Raw genomic sequence first — 6,743 nt, 5'->3', positions numbered from 1 at the left:
GGTGCACCTTGGGCGCCTGGAGTGCGGGTCCGCGGGCGTGCAGGGGGCCCCAGATATAGCGGGCGGTGCCCTGCTGGCTCAGCGCCGCCCCGACAAAAGATTTGCTGGGCCGGCTGGTTAGTGCTGTCGGGCATGCTAAGCCCGCGAGGGGCCGCCCGGCCGGTGGGACTCGCCCCGCCCCCGTCTGGGGGGTCTCCCTGGTGCTCATGGGGGTCACCGAGCCCAGCTCAGCCCCCAAGGCCGACTGTCTCTCGGGCTCAGCCTGCCTGCTAGCCCTGCTGAGTCAGGACCACACGCCCCCGCTACCCCCGCCCCGCCACTGGGGCGGGGGTCTCCAGGCTTCCCTCCTCCACGCCCCCCCCGCCACCCCATCGAGCCCTGAGCCTTCCCGGACAGAAAGATGGTCACTCCCCTCTCCCACCTGGACCGGGCTAAGCCTGTTACTGAGTCCTTCTCTGGGTGAAGGATGGACCCCAGGCTCCAGAGGGCACAGATGACAGTCCCTGCCTGCTCCCTGCCCTCTTCTCTTGTCCAAGCCAGATTTGTGCACCCCACCCACAGTGAGGAGAAATGAACCCGGGGTTGGAGTTTGGTACAGAGAAAGGGTTCTGGCACAGAGAAAGGGTTCTTGCAAAGGAAAACCAGGCGACTCATGCTCAAAAGGCTGCAAATCCTGGGTGGGTTTCAAGTGTTTTTAAAGCAAGGTGAGGAGGAGAATCACAGGGTGTGCGCTGATCATCTCTGGGGCAAGTCTCTGGTTGATGGTGAGGCAATGGGGCAGTGTCACAGGGGTTAAGATGATCAGTCCTCAGGTGCCAGTAGGTCTGGGGGCTACAGTGCTCACAGTCATCACATAATTAACTTCTTCCATTTGGCGGGAATTTTAGTTTAGCATCTGTAAAACAACTCAGGAAACGTGCACAAACATTGTTACCTAGGTACTTCAGGGAGGAACTGAAGATTCTGTGACTGCCATATGGCTGATGTACTCTTCAAATTCTTACCAGTTCTCCTGGCCCAACTACTATCCATTTTTATCACTACATGTTCACATCCTTCCAATCACTAATTCTTTTTTTTTGTTAATTAATTTGTTGTTGTTCAGTCACTAAGTCGTGTCCGACTGTTTGAGACCCCATGAGCTGCAGGATGCCAGGATTCCTTGTCCTTAACTATCTCTTGGAGTTTGCACAAACTCATGTTCACTGAGTCAGTGATGCCATCCAACCATCTCATCCTCTGTTGCCCCCTTCTCCTCCTGCTCTCAATCTTTCCCAGCATCAGAGTCTTAATTAAAGTTAATTAATTTATTTTTGGCTGTGCCAGGTCTTCAGCTGTATCCATAGGCCTTTTCTGGTTGGGCATGTGGGCTCTTAGTTCCCTGACCAGGGATTGAACCTGCGTCCCCTGCATTGGAAGGCGACTTCTTAGCCACTGGACCACCAGGGAAGTCCCCCAATCATGACTTCTTGAGACAGGCTTTTGTGACTCAGCTGAGGCCTGGGACACAACAGCTTTTCTATAAACAAGAGGCGGGCAGGGGACGTGGGAGGAGGAGGGGGTCTGTCCCAGGAAGGCCCCTTAGGCTCCTGCTCCATTACACTGGTCTTAGCTCCCAGCCCCACTGGATCTTTTCTGCTCCAGTAGCACCCTGGTCTGCCCGCCCCCATCCCCCAACACACACACATCTCCATGTCTGGTGGTGGTCCTGAAGCCTCCACTTCTGTCTTGCTACCGGAATCCTGTCCTCTCCCACCCCTAGTCAATGCTCACCCTCAATCTGTCGATGTGTCACCTGCCCCAACTTGAACCCCCCACCCCTTGCCAATGAGCCGCAGGCTCGGCACCCAGACCATCCCGGATGGCAAGGACGGGTTTACAGAAACACACAGCCCGCCTCCTCAGGGGGCTTTCTAGGGCGTGGACGTTCTTGGCCCATGACAGAGGCCTGGAGAGAGTTTGCGGAGTGAACAGTCAACACTGAGGCCACAAGATGTGCAGCCCTCAGTGGCTGGAGAGATGAGATGGGAGCACAGGAAACAACGCGGGGCCACTAGCTGGGGAAAGGGCCAACCCGGAGCTCGAAGGAAAGACATCATTTGGAGCAGGGGGCACCTCGGGGGCTTCCCAGGGCACAGTGTGGCGAGGAGCGCGTGTGGGCGCGGGAAGGCAGGTGTTACCGCCATCTCACGGACGAGACACTTCAGGTTCAGGAAAAAGAGGCCATGGATTCTGGGGGTTCAGGGGGGCCCTGCCCCTGCTCTGGGAGGCTGTCACGTGTAGTACATACGCTACAACCCGCATGTCACCTTGCATCCAAAGTCAGGCCCCCCAGGGGGCCCAGGCCTGACCCTTGCCCCCCACAGGCATCCACACTGGCCAAACCACACATTCTAACATTTGCCTTTGGATACAGGCCCTGTTGTGGAATATAATTAAAAGCAAGCTCTCCCAACCCAGAAAGCCCGTCCATATAGGTTAAAGAGAAAGAACAGTCTTATTGACATTAAACCAAAGAGTGATGCCTCCCAGGCAGTCTGCAGCAGTGACTGCAAAGACAGGGACCTCTCAGCCTTCATACAGTCAGGCAGACTTTCTCATTATGTACATGTACATGTGCTCAAGGTAAAATTGCTAATTTTCTCATATCTGTATGCCCAGAGATAGGCTTTGCAATTCAGAGTAAGGTGATGGCTGAAGTTAAGCCCTTCTCCTCCCAGGAAACTGGGAGGTGGGATGTTATTGTTTCAAAGAGATAGCTCCCAGCTGCTAGAGGAAAAACCTTCAGAGTATTAGGCTGGCAAGAGGCTTTTTTAGCCGTCAAACTGATGCATATACATGAGAAAAAGAGAAAGGAATTCTGGAAGAGAAAGGAAGGGAGGTCTCTTCCCTTGTATTCAACTGGGAAAATTAAACCCTTTATTATTTTTTTAAACATAGACTTTATTTTTTATAGTTTTAGGTTCACAGCAAAATTGACTAAAAGTATAGAGAGTTCCCATGTCTTCCCAGCCTGACAGATACAGCTTCTTCCACCATCAGCGTCTAGCCAGGATGGTACATTTCTTGTAACTGATGAACCTATACTGATACATCATTACCACCTGAAGTCCATAGTTTACAATATAATTCACTCTTGGTGTCGAGTTTTGACAAATGTATAATGATATGTATTTATCATCTTAGCATCTTAAATATGGAATATTTTCATTGCCCTAAAAATCCTCTGGGTTCTGCCTATTCATTGCTCTTCCCTACTGTGCCCCAACTCTCAGAAACCACTGACCTCTTTCTTTTTTATTTTTTTAATTTTGGCTGAGTAGTGAGTGGCATGGAGGATCTTTAGTTTCCTGACCAGGGATTGAAACCAAGCCACCTGCAGTAAAAGCCCGGAGTCCTAGCCACTGGATCACCAGGGAAGTCCCATGAATACTGTGTTTATGGGCAAAACCATGGGACAATTGGGGTTTCCCTGGTGGCTCAGCCGTAAAGTATCTGCCTTCAATGCAGGAGACATGGGTTCGATCCCTGGGTCGGGAAGAGCCCCTGGAGAAGGGAATGACAATCCACTCTAGTAATCTGGACTTGGAATTCCCATGAACAGAGGAGCCTGGCGGGCTACAGTCCGTGGAGTCACAAGAGAATCGGACACAGCTTAGCAACTAAACAACAATGGGACAATTGCTCACTGCCAGTTACAGGGTATTAAACACCCCTGGGCCCTGCCAACTGAAGGCTTCCCTTCCTCTGTCATTCTAACAAGCACCTTCAAATTTCCAAATGATCCCAGGGACCATTCTTGCCACCTTCGAGGTTCATAACGTTAGTGAAATTGCTGGGACAAGCGTGAGCACACCTTCAGCTCCATGGGATGCAGGAGAGGCCCCCCAACCCGTGGGTTTGTGTTTCGCTGCTCAACATCGTCCATCAGTACATTTGCACATCTGCGTCTGCTCCGCTGTTTACTGCTTATTCTTATCCTTTGTCCACCTTGCCCGAGTCCTTCCTGACTGGTGTGTGCATGTTAACCTAAACCTATTACCTATTCCTTTGTGGTTGGTCTGTCTATCAGCCTGTTATCCTATCCTTTTCGCATCTGTATGTTACCCTGTTATCTATTCCCTTGTGTCCATGTGTGTTTCAACCTGCCGTCTAACCTATTCTCTATCCCTTGGTGGTGTGCGTGGATTATAAAGATCTTTCCCCATCTGTGGCTTAAGACCACTGGCCGGGGTCCCGTTGGACAGGCACGGAGGGACCTCCTTTAGCCAGAACCTGTGCTCTGCTAAGGCAGCCTGTCTGTGGACCAGCGGGAGCCTGAACCTGCCTGGTGGAGGGGTGAGACATCATCTGGCTTGCTCAGTGTCCCGCCCTACCGACCAGGGTGCCCTTCTCTGCCCTAGTTCAAATCCACTTTTGGGAGACCAGAAGACATCTCTCTCCCACAAGAAGGGTCAGATGTCTCCATGGGGAGCATCAGATTGCGACAGGGAAGGAAAGGGTGGGAGCGCAAAGGCCGGAAGCCTAGGTTCTAGAAGAATCCCCTTGTCCCTCCCACACCCAATCCTATCCTCAAATACTGAGCCCATAAGGTGAAAGGTGCTGAAACCTGACCCCTAGAGGTGGTTACAACAACTACACCTCCCTTTCCCAGGGAAACCGTCCAGGTAGAGAGGCTGGAATGGGTTTCCCTGGTGGCTCAGATGGTAAAGAATCTGCCTGCAATCCTGGAGATCTGGCTTTGATCCCCGGGTCGTGAAGATCCCTTGGAGAAGAGAATAGGTACCCACTCCAGTATTCTTGCCTGGAGAATCCCATGGACAGAGAAGCCTGGAAGGCTGCACTCCACAGTGTCGAAAAGAGTCAGGCACAACTGAAGGGACTTAGCACGCATGCACAGGGAGGATGGGGAAGCTCTACCCTGCCAGCAAAGACAAGACCGGGAGCTGACTCTGGCCCAGATCATCAGCTCCTTATTGCAAAATTCAGGCTTAATTTGAAGAAAGTAGGGAAAGCCAGGAGACCATTCAGGTAGGACCTAAATCAAACCCTCCTGATTATACAGTGGAAGTGACAAATAGATTCAAGGGAATAGATCTGATAGAGTGCCTGAAGAACTATGGACAGAGGTTCGTGACATTGTCCAGGAGGCGGTGACCAAAAGCATCCCCAAGAGAAAGAAATGCAAGAAGGAAGAGTGGTTGTCTGAGGAGGCCTTGCGAATAGCTGAGGAAAGAAGAGAAGTGAAAAACAAGGGGGAAAGGGGAAAGATATACCCAACTGAATGCAGAGTTCCAGAGAACAGCAAGGAGAGATAAGAAGGCTTTCCTCAAAGAACAATTTAAAAAGGTAGAGGAAAACAATAGAATGGGAAAGACTAGAGATCTCATCAAGAAAATTGGTGGTATCAAGGAACAGTTCATGTAAGGATGGGCACGATAAAGGACAAATGGTAAGGACCTAACAGAAGCAGAAGAGATTAAGAAGAGGTGGCAAGAAAACACAGAACTACACAAAACATCTTCATGACCCAGGTAACCACGATGGTGTGATCATTGACCTAGAGCCAGACATCCTGGAATGTGAAGTCAAGTGGGCCTTAGGAAACATCACTATGAACAAAGCTAGTGGAGATGATGGAATTCCAGCTGAGCCATTTCAAATCCTAAAAGATGATGCTGTTAAAGTGCTGCACGCAATATGCCAGCAAATTTGGAAAAGTCAGCAGTGGCCACAGGACTCGAAAAGGCCAGTTTTCATTCCAATCCCAAAGAAAGGCAAATGCCAAAGAATGTTCAAACAACTGTACAATTGAGCTCGTTTCGTATACTACTAATAAGGTTATGCTCAAAAATCCTTCAAGGTAGACTTCAGCAGTACGTGACTGAGAACTTCCAGACTTACAAGCTGGGTTTAGAACAGGCAGAGGAGGCAGAGATCAAATTGCCAACATTCCCTGGATCACAGAGAAAGCAAGGGAATTCCAGAAAAACATCTACTTCTGCTTCATTGACTACACTAAAGGCTATGAGTGGATCACAACAAACTGTGGGAAACTCTTAAAGAGATGGGAATACCAGACCACCTTACCTGTCTCCTGAGAAATCTGTATGCAGGTCAAGAAGCAACAGTTAGAACAGGACATGGAACAACGGACTGGTTACAAATAGGAAAAGGAGTATGTCAAAGCTGTATATTATCACCCTGCTTATTTAATTTCTATGCAGAAAACATGTGAAATGACAGGCTGGATGAATCACAATCTGGAATCAAGATTACTGGGAGAAATATCAACAGTCTCAGATATGCAGATAAAGATGATGGGGAACTGTCTACTTCCATTCTCTGGAGGGTTTGTTCTTTGGAGGTTTTGCTAAAACTGGCCTTTAAAACAGTCTAGGCCAGTGCTTCTTCTTTTTTTTTTTTTTAGGCCTAGTGCTTTTCATGTTGCTAGATTTTTTTTGACTATGGGTTCAATTCTTTTAACAGTTTTAGTTCCATTGAGGCATTCTTTTTTTTTCCTGGGTCATTTTTGGTAATTTATACCCTCTCACTATAGGCCATCCACCTAAAATTTCAGTTTTACTGTCATATAGAGTTCATAGGGGCTTCCCCTGTGGCTCAGTGGTAAAGAATCTGCCTGCAATGTAAGAGACACAGGAGATGCGAGTTCGATCCCTGGGTCGGGATGATCTCCTGGAGCAGGGCATGGCAACCCCCTCCAGCATGTTGCATGGAGAATC

Source organism: Odocoileus virginianus, chromosome 1 (assembly GCF_023699985.2).
Source record: "Odocoileus virginianus isolate 20LAN1187 ecotype Illinois chromosome 1, Ovbor_1.2, whole genome shotgun sequence".
In the NCBI taxonomy this organism is placed as follows: Eukaryota; Metazoa; Chordata; class Mammalia; order Artiodactyla; family Cervidae; genus Odocoileus; species Odocoileus virginianus.
This window is presented reverse-complemented; position numbering follows the sequence as displayed.